Source organism: Hydractinia symbiolongicarpus, chromosome 11 (assembly GCF_029227915.1).
Source record: "Hydractinia symbiolongicarpus strain clone_291-10 chromosome 11, HSymV2.1, whole genome shotgun sequence".
In the NCBI taxonomy this organism is placed as follows: domain Eukaryota; kingdom Metazoa; phylum Cnidaria; class Hydrozoa; order Anthoathecata; family Hydractiniidae; genus Hydractinia; species Hydractinia symbiolongicarpus.
The window spans coordinates 14,377,714-14,391,036 of NC_079885.1; the positions used below are offsets into that span (position 1 = coordinate 14,377,714).

At 40.0% G+C, this 13,323-nt stretch overlaps 23 non-coding genes across 23 annotated transcripts; all 23 read left to right on the plus strand.

Moving 5' to 3' along the window:
* Window positions 1–374: 374 nt before the first annotated feature.
* Window positions 375–493, plus strand: LOC130615316 (5S ribosomal RNA). Its single transcript, XR_008976405.1, has one exon. It is a non-coding gene; the product is annotated as a 5S ribosomal RNA (ribosomal RNA).
* A 450-nt stretch (window positions 494–943) lies between these two features.
* Window positions 944–1,062, plus strand: LOC130614912 (5S ribosomal RNA). The gene has a single exon (XR_008976003.1). It is a non-coding gene; the product is annotated as a 5S ribosomal RNA (ribosomal RNA).
* A 450-nt stretch (window positions 1,063–1,512) lies between these two features.
* LOC130616867 (5S ribosomal RNA) lies at window positions 1,513–1,631 on the plus strand. The gene has a single exon (XR_008977946.1). It is a non-coding gene; the product is annotated as a 5S ribosomal RNA (ribosomal RNA).
* Window positions 1,632–2,081: 450 nt separating this feature from the next.
* Window positions 2,082–2,200, plus strand: LOC130615500 (5S ribosomal RNA). Its single transcript, XR_008976589.1, has one exon. It is a non-coding gene; the product is annotated as a 5S ribosomal RNA (ribosomal RNA).
* Window positions 2,201–2,650: 450 nt separating this feature from the next.
* On the plus strand, window positions 2,651–2,769 carry LOC130614913 (5S ribosomal RNA). The gene has a single exon (XR_008976004.1). It is a non-coding gene; the product is annotated as a 5S ribosomal RNA (ribosomal RNA).
* Window positions 2,770–3,219: 450 nt separating this feature from the next.
* On the plus strand, window positions 3,220–3,338 carry LOC130614914 (5S ribosomal RNA). The gene has a single exon (XR_008976005.1). It is a non-coding gene; the product is annotated as a 5S ribosomal RNA (ribosomal RNA).
* Window positions 3,339–3,788: 450 nt separating this feature from the next.
* On the plus strand, window positions 3,789–3,907 carry LOC130615640 (5S ribosomal RNA). Its single transcript, XR_008976728.1, has one exon. It is a non-coding gene; the product is annotated as a 5S ribosomal RNA (ribosomal RNA).
* Window positions 3,908–4,357: 450 nt separating this feature from the next.
* LOC130616618 (5S ribosomal RNA) lies at window positions 4,358–4,476 on the plus strand. The gene has a single exon (XR_008977699.1). It is a non-coding gene; the product is annotated as a 5S ribosomal RNA (ribosomal RNA).
* A 450-nt stretch (window positions 4,477–4,926) lies between these two features.
* Window positions 4,927–5,045, plus strand: LOC130617065 (5S ribosomal RNA). Its single transcript, XR_008978143.1, has one exon. It is a non-coding gene; the product is annotated as a 5S ribosomal RNA (ribosomal RNA).
* Window positions 5,046–5,495: 450 nt separating this feature from the next.
* LOC130615994 (5S ribosomal RNA) lies at window positions 5,496–5,614 on the plus strand. The gene has a single exon (XR_008977079.1). It is a non-coding gene; the product is annotated as a 5S ribosomal RNA (ribosomal RNA).
* A 450-nt stretch (window positions 5,615–6,064) lies between these two features.
* LOC130614915 (5S ribosomal RNA) lies at window positions 6,065–6,183 on the plus strand. Its single transcript, XR_008976006.1, has one exon. It is a non-coding gene; the product is annotated as a 5S ribosomal RNA (ribosomal RNA).
* Window positions 6,184–6,633: 450 nt separating this feature from the next.
* On the plus strand, window positions 6,634–6,752 carry LOC130614918 (5S ribosomal RNA). The gene has a single exon (XR_008976008.1). It is a non-coding gene; the product is annotated as a 5S ribosomal RNA (ribosomal RNA).
* Window positions 6,753–7,202: 450 nt separating this feature from the next.
* LOC130614919 (5S ribosomal RNA) lies at window positions 7,203–7,321 on the plus strand. Its single transcript, XR_008976009.1, has one exon. It is a non-coding gene; the product is annotated as a 5S ribosomal RNA (ribosomal RNA).
* Window positions 7,322–7,771: 450 nt separating this feature from the next.
* Window positions 7,772–7,890, plus strand: LOC130615776 (5S ribosomal RNA). Its single transcript, XR_008976863.1, has one exon. It is a non-coding gene; the product is annotated as a 5S ribosomal RNA (ribosomal RNA).
* Window positions 7,891–8,402: 512 nt separating this feature from the next.
* On the plus strand, window positions 8,403–8,521 carry LOC130614920 (5S ribosomal RNA). The gene has a single exon (XR_008976010.1). It is a non-coding gene; the product is annotated as a 5S ribosomal RNA (ribosomal RNA).
* A 450-nt stretch (window positions 8,522–8,971) lies between these two features.
* Window positions 8,972–9,090, plus strand: LOC130615777 (5S ribosomal RNA). Its single transcript, XR_008976864.1, has one exon. It is a non-coding gene; the product is annotated as a 5S ribosomal RNA (ribosomal RNA).
* Window positions 9,091–9,540: 450 nt separating this feature from the next.
* LOC130617407 (5S ribosomal RNA) lies at window positions 9,541–9,659 on the plus strand. Its single transcript, XR_008978484.1, has one exon. It is a non-coding gene; the product is annotated as a 5S ribosomal RNA (ribosomal RNA).
* Window positions 9,660–10,108: 449 nt separating this feature from the next.
* LOC130615779 (5S ribosomal RNA) lies at window positions 10,109–10,227 on the plus strand. The gene has a single exon (XR_008976865.1). It is a non-coding gene; the product is annotated as a 5S ribosomal RNA (ribosomal RNA).
* A 512-nt stretch (window positions 10,228–10,739) lies between these two features.
* LOC130614921 (5S ribosomal RNA) lies at window positions 10,740–10,858 on the plus strand. The gene has a single exon (XR_008976012.1). It is a non-coding gene; the product is annotated as a 5S ribosomal RNA (ribosomal RNA).
* Window positions 10,859–11,308: 450 nt separating this feature from the next.
* On the plus strand, window positions 11,309–11,427 carry LOC130614922 (5S ribosomal RNA). Its single transcript, XR_008976013.1, has one exon. It is a non-coding gene; the product is annotated as a 5S ribosomal RNA (ribosomal RNA).
* A 450-nt stretch (window positions 11,428–11,877) lies between these two features.
* LOC130614923 (5S ribosomal RNA) lies at window positions 11,878–11,996 on the plus strand. The gene has a single exon (XR_008976014.1). It is a non-coding gene; the product is annotated as a 5S ribosomal RNA (ribosomal RNA).
* A 450-nt stretch (window positions 11,997–12,446) lies between these two features.
* On the plus strand, window positions 12,447–12,565 carry LOC130616030 (5S ribosomal RNA). The gene has a single exon (XR_008977115.1). It is a non-coding gene; the product is annotated as a 5S ribosomal RNA (ribosomal RNA).
* A 449-nt stretch (window positions 12,566–13,014) lies between these two features.
* Window positions 13,015–13,133, plus strand: LOC130616878 (5S ribosomal RNA). The gene has a single exon (XR_008977957.1). It is a non-coding gene; the product is annotated as a 5S ribosomal RNA (ribosomal RNA).
* The last annotated feature ends 190 nt before the right edge of the window (window positions 13,134–13,323 follow it).

A 13,323-nucleotide genomic window follows, 5' to 3' on the forward strand; every position in this document is an offset into this window, starting at 1 on the left:
CAAGTAAGAGACATGATTAGAAGTTTCTTTCCCTTAAAAAGGGCTACAATCTTGCTGCAATAAATTCGCCACGTCGCAAATGATTAGATTACGAGCGTCAGACAAAGTAAATGGCAATGTACTTACTTTGCTAACTAACTTTGTCATATGAAAATTAAGTCTAAAAGTACCCTAAATTGCCTTCGTTGGAACTTTTTACCGGAAATCTTAAAGCGCATTATTGTCGTAAAGAATCGATATCGCTTAAAAAGAGCTTTCAAATGCACATAAACACGAACTATTTCCGATCACCCAGTCAAGAATTATGATCTTTAAAATTTGAACCATTTTCGATGTAATGTGCTAATAAATCGTAGATATCTGCCCGTATGTTTGTCTACGACCATACCACGATGAACACACCTGTTCTCGTCCGATCACGGAAGTTAAGCATCGTCGGGCCTGGATAGTACTTGGATGGGGGACCGCCTGGGAACTCCCGGTGTCGTAGGCTATTGACTTTTTCACGTTACATTATTTATCATTACGACTGTGACGTATCTTTTTTACGCAATAGCCGCTGAGTAAATCAAGAAAAAGACATGATTAGAAGTTGCTTTCCCAGCAAAACGGCTACAATCGTGCTGCAATAAATGCGCCACGTCGCAAATGAATGGATTACGAGCGTCAGACAAAGAAAATGGCGATGTGCTTAGTTTGCTTACTAACTTTGTCATATGAAAATTAAGTCTGAAAGTAGCCTAGATTGCATTCGTTGGAACTTTTTACCGGAAATCTTAAAGCGCATGGTTGTCGTAAATAATGGATAGCGCTTAAAAAGGGCTTTCAAATGCACATAAACACGACTTATTTCGGACAAACCAGTCAAGAAATATGATCTTTAAAGCTTAAACCATTTTCGATGTAATGTGCTATTAAATCGTAGATATCTGCCCGTTTGTTTGTCTACGACCATACCACGATGAACACACCTGTTCTCGTCCGATCACGGAAGTTAAGCATCGTCGGGCCGGGATAGTACTTGGATGGGGGACCGCCTGGGAACTCCCGGTGTCGTAGGCTATTGACTTTTTCACGTTACATTATTAATCATTACGACTGTGACGTATCTTTTTTACGCAATAGTCGCTGAGTAAATCAAGAAAGAGACATGATTAGAAGTTGCTTTCCCAGCAAAACGGCTACAATCGTGCTGCAATAAATGCGCCACGTCGCAAATGAATGGATTACGAGCGTCAGACAAAGAAAATGGCGATGTACTTACTTTGCTAACTAACTTTGTCATATGAAAATTAAGTCTGAAAGTACCCTAGATTGCATTCGTTGGAACTTTTTACCGGAAATCTTAAAGCGCATGGTTGTCGTAAATAATGGATAGCGCTTAAAAAGAACTTTCAAATGCACATAAACACGACCTATTTCGGATAAACCAGTCAAGAAATATGATCTTTAAAGCTTAAACCATTTTCGATGTAATGTGCTAATAAATCGTAGATATCTGCCCGTTTGTTTGTCTACGACCATACCACGATGAACACACCTGTTCTCGTCCGATCACGGAAGTTAAGCATCGTCGGGACGGGATAGTACTTGGATGGGGGACCGCCTGGGAACTCCCGGTGTCGTAGGCTATTTACTTTTTCACGTCACATTATTTATCATTACGATTGTGACGTATCTTTTTTACGCAATAGCCGCTGAGTAAATCAAGTAAGAGACATGATTAGAAGTTGCTTTCCCTTAAAAAGGGCTACAATCTTGCTGCAATAAATGCGCCACGTCGCAAATGAATGGATTAAGAGCGTCAGACAAAGAAAATGGCGATGTAGTTAATTTGCTAATTAACTTTGTCATATGAAAATTAAGTCTGAAAGTACCCTAGATTGCCTTCGTTGGAACTTTTTACCGGAAATCTTAAAGCGCATTATTGTCGTAAAGAATCGATAGCGCTTAAAAAGAGCTTTCAAATGCACATAAACACGACCTATTTCCGATCACCCAGTCAAGAAATATGATCTTTAAAATTGGAACCATTTTCGATGTAATGTGCTAATAAATCGTAGATATCTGCCCGTTTGTTTGTCTACGACCATACCACGATGAACACACCTGTTCTCGTCCGATCACGGAAGTTAAGCATCGTCGGGCCAGGATAGTACTTGGATGGGGAACCGCCTGGGAACTCCCGGTGTCGTAGGCTATTGACTTTTTCACGTTACATTATTTATCATTACGACTGTGACGTATCTTTTTTACGCAATAGTCGCTGAGTAAATCAAGAAAGAGACATGATTAGAAGTTGCTTTCCCAGCAAAACGGCTACAATCGTGCTGCAATAAATGCGCCACGTCGCAAATGAATGGATTACGAGCGTCAGACAAAGAAAATGGCGATGTACTTACTTTGCTAACTAACTTTGTCATATGAAAATTAAGTCTGAAAGTACCCTAGATTGCATTCGTTGGAACTTTTTACCGGAAATCTTAAAGCGCATGGTTGTCGTAAATAATGGATAGCGCTTAAAAAGAACTTTCAAATGCACATAAACACGACCTATTTCGGATAAACCAGTCAAGAAATATGATCTTTAAAGCTTAAACCATTTTCGATGTAATGTGCTAATAAATCGTAGATATCTGCCCGTTTGTTTGTCTACGACCATACCACGATGAACACACCTGTTCTCGTCCGATCACGGAAGTTAAGCATCGTCGGGCCGGGATAGTACTTGGATGGGGGACCGCCTGGGAACTCCCGGTGTCGTAGGCTATTGACTTTTTCACGTCACATTATTTATCATTACGATTGTGACGTATCTTTTTTACGCAATAGCCGCTGAGTAAATCAAGTAAGAGACATGATTAGAAGTTGCTTTCCCTTGAAAAGGGCTACAATCTTGCTGCAATAAATGCGCCACGTCGCAAATGAATGGATTAAGAGCGTCAGACAAAGAAAATGGCGATGTAGTTAATTTGCTAATTAACTTTGTCATATGAAAATTAAGTCTGAAAGTACCCTAGATTGCCTTCGTTGGAACTTTTTACCGGAAATCTTAAAGCGCATTATTGTCGTAAAGAATCGATAGCGCTTAAAAAGAGCTTTCAAATGCACATAAACACGACCTATTTCCGATCACCCAGTCAAGAAATATGATCTTTAAAATTGGAACCATTTTCGATGTAATGTGCTAATAAATCGTAGATATCTGCCCGTTTGTTTGTCTACGACCATACCACGATGAACACACCTGTTCTCGTCCGATCACGGAAGTTAAGCATCGTCGGGCCGGGATAGTACTTGGATGGGGGACCGCCTGGGAACTCCCGGTGTCGTAGGCTATTGACTTTTTCACGTTACATTATTTATCATTACGACTGTGACGTATCTTTTTTACGCAATAGCCGCTGAGTAAATCAAGTAAGAGACATGATTAGAAGTTTCTTTCACTTAAAAAGGGCTACAATCTTGCTGCAATAAATTCGCCACGTCGCAAATGAATGGATTACGAGCGTCAGACAAAGAAAATGGCGATGTAGTTACTTTGCTAATTAACTTTGTCATATGAAAATTAAGACTGAAAGTACCCTAGATTGCCTTCGTTGGAACTTTTTACGGGAAATCTTAAAGCGCATGGTTGTCGTAAATAATGGATAGCGCTTAAAAAGAGCTTTCAAATGCACATAAACACGACCTATTTCGGATAATCCAGTCAAGAAATATGACCTTTAAAGTTTAAACCATTTTCGATGTAATGTGCTAATAAATCGTAGATATCTGCCCGTTTGTTTGTCTACGACCATACCACGATGAACACACCTGTTCTCATCCGATCACGGAAGTTAAGCATCGTCGGGCCGGGATAGTACTTGGATGGGGGACCGCCTGGGAACTCCCGGTGTCGTAGGCTATTGACTTTTTCACGTCACATTATTTATCATTACGACTGTGACGTATCTTTTTTACGCAATAGCCGCTGAGTAAATCAAGTAAGAGACATGATTAGAAGTTGCTTTCCCTTAAAAAGGGCTACAATCTTGCTGCAATAAATGCGCCACGTCGCAAATGAATGGATTAAGAGCGTCAGACAAAGAAAATGGCGATGTAGTTACTTTGCTAATTAACTTTGTCATATGAAAATTAAGTCTGAAAGTACCCCAGATTGCTTTCGTTGGAACTTTTTACCGGAAATCTTAAAGCGCATGGTTGTCGTAAATAATGGATAGCGCTTGAAAAGAGCTTTCAAATGCACATAAACACGAACTATTTCCGATCACCCAGTCAAGAATTATGATCTTTAAAATTTGAACCATTTTCGATGTAATGTGCTAATAAATCGTAGATATCTACCCGTATGTTTGTCTACGACCATACCACGATGAACACACCTGTTCTCGTCCGATCACGGAAGTTATGCATCGTCGGGCCGGGATAGTACTTGGATGGGGGACCGCCTGGGAACTCCCGGTGTCGTAGGCTATTGACTTTTTCACGTTACATTATTTATCATTACGATTGTGACGTATCTTTTTTACGCAATAGCCGCTGAGTAAATCATGTAAGCGACTTGATTAGAAGTTTCTTTCCCTTCAAAACGGCTACGATCTGGCTTCAATTAATGCGCCACGTCGCAAATGAATGGATTACGAGCGTCAGACAAAGAAAATGGCGATGTATTTAATTTGCTAATTAACTTTGTCATATGAAAATTAAGTCTGAAAGTACCCTAGATTGCCTTCGTTGGAACTTTTTACCGGAAATCTTAAAGCGCATTTTTGTCGTAAAGAATCGATAGCGCTTAAAAAGAGCTTTCAAATGCACATAAACACGAGCTATTTCCGATCACCCAGTCAAGAAATTTGATCTTTAAAATTTGAACCATTTTCGATGTAATGTGCTAATAAATCGTAGATATCTGCCCGTTTGTTTGTCTACGACCATACCACGATGAACACACCTGTTCTCGTCCGATCACGGAAGTTATGCATCGTCGGGCCGGGATAGTACTTGGATGGGGAACCACCTGGGAACTCCCGGTGTCGTAGGCTATTGACTTTTTCACGTTACATTATTTATCATTACGACTGTGACGTATCTTTTTTACGCAATGGCCGCTGAGTAAATCAAGTAAGAGACATGATTAGAAGTTTCTTTCCCTTAAAAAGGGCTACAATCTTGCTGCAATAAATTCGCCACGTCGCAAATGATTAGATTACGAGCGTCAGACAAAGTAAATGGCAATGTACTTACTTTGCTAACTAACTTTGTCATATGAAAATTAAGTCTAAAAGTACCCTAAATTGCCTTCGTTGGAACTTTTTACCGGAAATCTTAAAGCGCATTATTGTCGTAAAGAATCGATATCGCTTAAAAAGAGCTTTCAAATGCACATAAACACGAACTATTTCCGATCACCCAGTCAAGAATTATGATCTTTAAAATTTGAACCATTTTCGATGTAATGTGCTAATAAATCGTAGATATCTGCCCGTATGTTTGTCTACGACCATACCACGATGAACACACCTGTTCTCGTCCGATCACGGAAGTTAAGCATCGTCGGGCCTGGATAGTACTTGGATGGGGGGCCGCCTGGGAACTCCCGGTGTCGTAGGCTATTGACTTTTTCACGTTACATTATTTATCATTACGACTGTGACGTATCTTTTTTACGCAATAGCCGCTGAGTAAATCAAGAAAAAGACATGATTAGAAGTTGCTTTCCCAGCAAAACGGCTACAATCGTGCTGCAATAAATGCGCCACGTCGCAAATGAATGGATTACGAGCGTCAGACAAAGAAAATGGCGATGTACTTAGTTTGCTTACTAACTTTGTCATATGAAAATTAAGTCTGAAAGTAGCCTAGATTGCATTCGTTGGAACTTTTTACCGGAAATCTTAAAGCGCATGGTTGTCGTAAATAATGGATAGCGCTTAAAAAGGGCTTTCAAATGCACATAAACACGACTTATTTCGGACAAACCAGTCAAGAAATATGATCTTTAAAGCTTAAACCATTTTCGATGTAATGTGCTAATAAATCGTAGATATCTGCCCGTTTGTTTGTCTACGACCATACCACGATGAACACACCTGTTCTCGTCCGATCACGGAAGTTAAGCATCGTCGGGCCGGGATAGTACTTGGATGGGGGACCGCCTGGGAACTCCCGGTGTCGTAGGCTATTTACTTTTTCACGTTACATTATTTATCATTACGACTGTGACGTATCTTTTTTACGCAATAGCCGCTGAGTAAATCAAGAAAGAGACATGATTAGAAGTTGCTTTCCCAGAAAAACGGCTACAATCGTGCTGCAATAAATGCGCCACGTCGCAAATGAATGGATTACGAGCGTCAGACAAAGAAAATGGCGATGTACTTACTTTGCTAACTAACTTTGTCATATGAAAATTAAGTCTGAAAGTAGCCTAGATTGCCTTCGTTGGAACTTTTTACCGGAAATCTTAAAGCGCATTATTGTCGTAAAGAATCGATAGCGCTTAAAAAGAGCTTTCAAATGCACATAAACACGAACTATTTCCGATCACCCAGTCAAGAATTATGATCTTTAAAATTTGAACCATTTTCGATGTAATGTGCTAATAAATCGTAGATATCTGCCCGTATGTTTGTCTACGACCATACCACGATGAACACACCTGTTCTCGTCCGATCACGGAAGTTAAGCATCGTCGGGCCGGGATAGTACTTGGATGGGGGACCGCCTGGGAACTCCCGGTGTCGTAGGCTATTGACTTTTTCACGTTACATTATTAATCATTACGACTGTGACGTATCTTTTTTACGCAATAGTCGCTGAGTAAATCAAGAAAGAGACATGATTAGAAGTTGCTTTCCCAGCAAAACGGCTACAATCGTGCTGCAATAAATGCGCCACGTCGCAAATGAATGGATTACGAGCGTCAGACAAAGAAAATGGCGATGTACTTACTTTGCTAACTAACTTTGTCATATGAAAATTAAGTCTGAAAGTACCCTAGATTGCATTCGTTGGAACTTTTTACCGGAAATCTTAAAGCGCATGGTTGTCGTAAATAATGGATAGCGCTTAAAAAGAACTTTCAAATGCACATAAACACGACCTATTTCGGATAAACCAGTCAAGAAATATGATCTTTAAAGCTTAAACCATTTTCGATGTAATGTGCTAATAAATCGTAGATATCTGCCCGTTTGTTTGTCTACGACCATACCACGATGAACACACCTGTTCTCGTCCGATCACGGAAGTTAAGCATCGTCGGGCCGGGATAGTACTTGGATGGGGGACCGCCTGGGAACTCCCGGTGTCGTAGGCTATTGACTTTTTCACGTCACATTATTTATCATTACGATTGTGACGTATCTTTTTTACGCAATAGCCGCTGAGTAAATCAAGTAAGAGACATGATTAGAAGTTGCTTTCCCTTAAAAAGGGCTACAATCTTGCTGCAATAAATGCGCCACGTCGCAAATGAATGGATTAAGAGCGTCAGACAAAGAAAATGGCGATGTAGTTAATTTGCTAATTAACTTTGTCATATGAAAATTAAGTCTGAAAGTACCCTAGATTGCCTTCGTTGGAACTTTTTACCGGAAATCTTAAAGCGCATTATTGTCGTAAAGAATCGATAGCGCTTAAAAAGAGCTTTCAAATGCACATAAACACGACCTATTTCCGATCACCCAGTCAAGAAATATGATCTTTAAAATTGGAACCATTTTGGATGTAATGTGCTAATAAATCGTAGATATCTGCCCGTTTGTTTGTCTACGACCATACCACGATGAACACACCTGTTCTCGTCCGATCACGGAAGTTAAGCATCGTCGGGCCGGGATAGTACTTGGATGGGGAACCGCCTGGGAACTCCCGGTGTCGTAGGCTATTGACTTTTTCACGTTACATTATTTATCATTACGACTGTGACGTATCTTTTTTACGCAATAGCCGCTGAGTAAATCAAGTAAGAGACATGATTAGAAGTTTCTTTCACTTAAAAAGGGCTACAATCTTGCTGCAATAAATTCGCCACGTCGCAAATGAATGGATTACGAGCGTCAGACAAAGTAAATGGCGATGTACTTACTTTGCTAACTAACTTTGTCATATGAAAATTAAGTCTAAAAGTACCCTAAATTGCCTTCGTTGGAGCTTTTTACCGGAAATCTTAAAGCGCATTATTGTCGTAAAGAATCGATAGCGCTTAAAAAGAGCTTTCAAATGCACATAAACACGAACTATTTCCGATCACCCAGTCAAGAATTATGATCTTTAAAATTTGAACCATTTTCGATGTAATGTATTTCGGATAAACCAGTCAAGAAATATGATCTTTAAAGCTTAAACCATTTTCGATGTAATGTGCTAATAAATCGTAGATATCTGCTCGTTTGTTTGTCTACGACCATACCACGATGAACACACCTGTTCTCGTCCGATCACGGAAGTTAAGCATCGTCGGGCCGGGATAGTACTTGGATGGGGGACCGCCTGGGAACTCCCGGTGTCGTAGGCTATTGACTTTTTCACGTCACATTATTTATCATTACGATTGTGACGTATCTTTTTTACGCAATAGCCGCTGAGTAAATCAAGTAAGAGACATGATTAGAAGTTGCTTTCCCTTAAAAAGGGCTACAATCTTGCTGCAATAAATGCGCCACGTCGCAAATGAATGGATTAAGAGCGTCAGACAAAGAAAATGGCGATGTAGTTAATTTGCTAATTAACTTTGTCATATGAAAATTAAGTCTGAAAGTACCCTAGATTGCCTTCGTTGAAACTTTTTACCGGAAATCTTAAAGCGCATTATTGTCGTAAAGAATCGATAGCGCTTAAAAAGAGCTTTCAAATGCACATAAACACGACCTATTTCCGATCACCCAGTCAAGAAATATGATCTTTAAAATTGGAACCATTTTCGATGTAATGTGCTAATAAATCGTAGATATCTGCCCGTTTGTTTGTCTACGACCATACCACGATGAACACACCTGTTCTCGTCCGATCACGGAAGTTAAGCATCGTCGGGCCGGGATAGTACTTGGATGGGGAACCGCCTGGGAACTCCCGGTGTCGTAGGCTATTGACTTTTTCACGTTACATTATTTATCATTACGACTGTGACGTATCTTTTTTACGCAATAGCCGCTGAGTAAATCAAGAAAAAGTCATGATTAGAAGTTGCTTTCCCAGCAAAACGGCTACAATCGTGCTGCAATTAATGCGCCACGTCGCAAATGAATGGATTACGAGCGTCAGACAAAGAAAATGGCGATGTACTTAGTTTGCTAACTAACTTTGTCATATGAAAATTAAGTCTGAAAGTAGCGTAGATTGCATTCGTTGGAACTTTTTACCGGAAATCTTAAAGCGCATGGTTGTCGTAAATAATGGATAGCGCTTAAAAAGAGCTTTCAAATGCACATAAACACGACCTATTTCGGATAAACCAGTCAAGAAATATGATCTTTAAAGCTTAAACCATTTTCGATGTAATGTGCTAATAAATCGTAGATATCTGCCCGTTTGTTTGTCTACGACCATACCACGATGAACACACCTGTTCTCGTCCGATCACGGAAGTTAAGCATCGTCGGGCCGGGATAGTACTTGGATGGGGGACCGCCTGGAATCTCCTGGTGTCGTAGGCTATTGACTTTTTCACGTTACATTATTTATGATTACGACTGTGACGTATTTTTTTACGCAATAGCCGCTGAGTAAATCAAGTAAGAGACATGATTAGAAGTTGCTTTCCCTTAAAAAGGGCTACAATCTTGCTGCAATAAATGAGCCACGTCGCAAATGAATGGATTAAGAGCGTCAGACAAAGAAAATGGCGATGTAGTTACTTTCCTAATTAACTTTGTCATATGAAAATTAAGACTGAAAGTACCCTAGATTGCCTTCGTTGGAACTTTTTACCGGAAATCTTAAAGCGCATTATTGTCGTAAAGAATCGATAGCGCTTAAAAAGAGCTTTCAAATGCACATAAACACGACCTATTTCCGATCACCCAGTCAAGAAATATGATCTTTAAAATTGGAACCATTTTCGATGTAATGTGCTAATAAATCGTAGATATCTGCCCGTTTGTTTGTCTACGACCATACCACGATGAACACACCTGTTCTCGTCCGATCACGGAAGTTAAGCATCGTCGGGCCGGGATAGTACTTGGATGGGGAACCGCCTGGGAACTCCCGGTGTCGTAGGCTATTGACTTTTTCACGTTACATTATTTATCATTACGACTGTGACGTATCTTTTTTACGCAATAGCCGCTGAGTAAATCAAGTAAGAGACATGATTAGAAGTTTCTTTCACTTAAAAAGGGCTACAATCTTGCTGCAATAAATTCGCCACGTCGCAAATGAATGGATTACGAGCGTCAGACAAAGTAAATGGCGATGTACTTACTTTGCTAACTAACTTTGTCATATGAAAATTAAGTCTGAAAGTACCCTAAATTGCCTTCGTTGGAACTTTTTACCGGAAATCTTAAAGCGCATTATTGTCGTAAAGAATCGATAGCGCTTAAAAAGAGCTTTCAAATGCACATAAACACGAACTATTTCCGATCACCCAGTCAAGAATTATGATCTTTAAAATTTGAACCATTTTCGATGTAATGTATTTCGGATAAACCAGTCAAGAAATATGATCTTTAAAGCTTAAACCATTTTCGATGTAATGTGCTAATAAATCGTAGATATCTGCTCGTTTGTTTGTCTACGACCATACCACGATGAACACACCTGTTCTCGTCCGATCACGGAAGTTAAGCATCGTCGGGCCGGGATAGTACTTGGATGGGGGACCGCCTGGGAACTCCCGGTGTCGTAGGCTATTGACTTTTTCACGTCACATTATTTATCATTACGATTGTGACGTATGTTTTTTACGCAATAGCCGCTGAGTAAATCAAGTAAGAGACATGATTAGAAGTTGCTTTCCCTTAAAAAGGGCTACAATCTTGCTGCAATAAATGCGCCACGTCGCAAATGAATGGATTAAGAGCGTCAGACAAAGAAAATGGCGATGTAGTTAATTTGCTAATTAACTTTGTCATATGAAAATTAAGTCTGAAAGTACCCTAGATTGCCTTCCTTAAAACTTTTTACCGGAAATCTTAAAGCGCATTATTGTCGTAAAGAATCGATAGCGCTTAAAAAGAGCTTTCAAATGCACATAAACACGACCTATTTCCGATCACCCAGTCAAGAAATATGATCTTTAAAATTGGAACCATTTTCGATGTAATGTGCTAATAAATCGTAGATATCTGCCCGTTTGTTTGTCTACGACCATACCACGATGAACACACCTGTTCTCGTCCGATCACGGAAGTTAAGCATCGTCGGGCCGGGATAGTACTTGGATGGGGGACCGCCTGGGAACTCCCGGTGTCGTAGGCTATTGACTTTTTCACGTTACATTATTTATCATTACGACTGTGACGTATCTTTTTTACGCAATAGCCGCTGAGTAAATCAAGTAAGAGACATAATTAGAAGTTTCTTTCCCTTAAAAAGGGCTACAATCTTGCTGCAATAAATGCGCCACGTCGCCAATGAATGGATTAAGAGCGTCAGACAAAGAAAATGGCGATGTAGTTACTTTGCTAATTAACTTTGTCATATGAAAATTAAGTCTGAAAGTACCCCAGATTGCCTTCGTTGGAACTTTTTACCGGAAATCTTAAAGCGCATGGTTGTCGTGAATAATGGATAGCGCTTGAAAAGAGATTTCAAATGCACATAAACACGAACTATTTCCGATCACCCAGTCAAGAATTATGATCTTTAAAATTTGAACCATTTTCGATGTAATGTGCTAATAAATCGTAGATATCTACCCCTATGTTTGTCTACGACCATACCACGATGAACACACCTGTTCTCGTCCGATCACGGAAGTTAAGCATCGTCGGGCCGGGATAGTACTTGGATGGGGGACCGCCTGGGAACTCCCGGTGTCGTAGGCTATTGACTTTTTCACGTTACATTATTTATCATTACGACTGTGACGTATCTTTTTTACGCAATAGCCGCTGAGTAAATCAAGAAAAAGTCATGATTAGAAGTTGCTTTCCCAGCAAAACGGCTACAATCGTGCTGCAATAAATGCGCCACGTCGCAAATGAATGGATTACGAGCGTCAGACAAAGAAAATGGCGATGTACTTAGTTTGCTAACTAACTTTGTCATATGAAAATTAAGTCTGAAAGTAGCGTAGATTGCATTCGTTGGAACTTTTTACCGGAAATCTTAAAGCGCATGGTTGTCGTAAATAATGGATAGCGCTTAAAAAGAGCTTTCAAATGCACATAAACACGACCTATTTCGGATAAACCAGTCAAGAAATATGATCTTTAAAGCTTAAACCATTTTCGATGTAATGTGCTAATAAATCGTAGATATCTGCCCGTTTGTTTGTCTACGACCATACCACGATGAACACACCTGTTCTCGTCCGATCACGGAAGTTAAGCATCGTCGGGCCGGGATAGTACTTGGATGGGGGACCGCCTGGAAACTCCTGGTGTCGTAGGCTATTGACTTTTTCACGTTACATTATTTATGATTACGACTGTGACGTATTTTTTTACGCAATAGCCGCTGAGTAAATCAAGTAAGAGACATGATTAGAAGTTGCTTTCCCTTAAAAAGGGCTACAATCTTGCTGCAATAAATGAGCCACGTCGCAAATGAATGGATTAAGAGCGTCAGACAAAGAAAATGGCGATGTAGTTACTTTCCTAATTAACTTTGTCATATGAAAATTAAGACTGAAAGTACCCTAGATTGCCTTCGTTGGAACTTTTTACCGGAAATCTTAAAGCGCATGGTTGTCGTAAATAATGAATAGCGCTTAAAAAGAGCTTTCAAATGCACATAAACACGACCTATTTCGGATAATCCAGTCAAGAAATATGACCTTTAAAGTTTAAACCATTTTCGATGTAATGTGCTAATAAATCGTAGATATCTGCCCGTATGTTTGTCTACGACCATACCACGATGAACACACCTGTTCTCGTCCGATCACGGAAGTTAAGCATCGTCAGGCCGGGATAGTACTTGAATGGGGGACCGCCTGGGAACTCCCGGTGTCGTAGGCTATTGACTTTTTCACGTTACATTATTTATCATTACGACTGTGACGTATCTTTTTTACGCAATAGCCGCTGAGTAAATCAAGAAAGAGACATGATTAGAAGTTGCTTTCCCAGCAAAGCGGCTACAATCGTGCTGCAATGAATGCGCCACGTCGCAAATGAATGGATTACGAGTGTCAGACAAATAAAATGG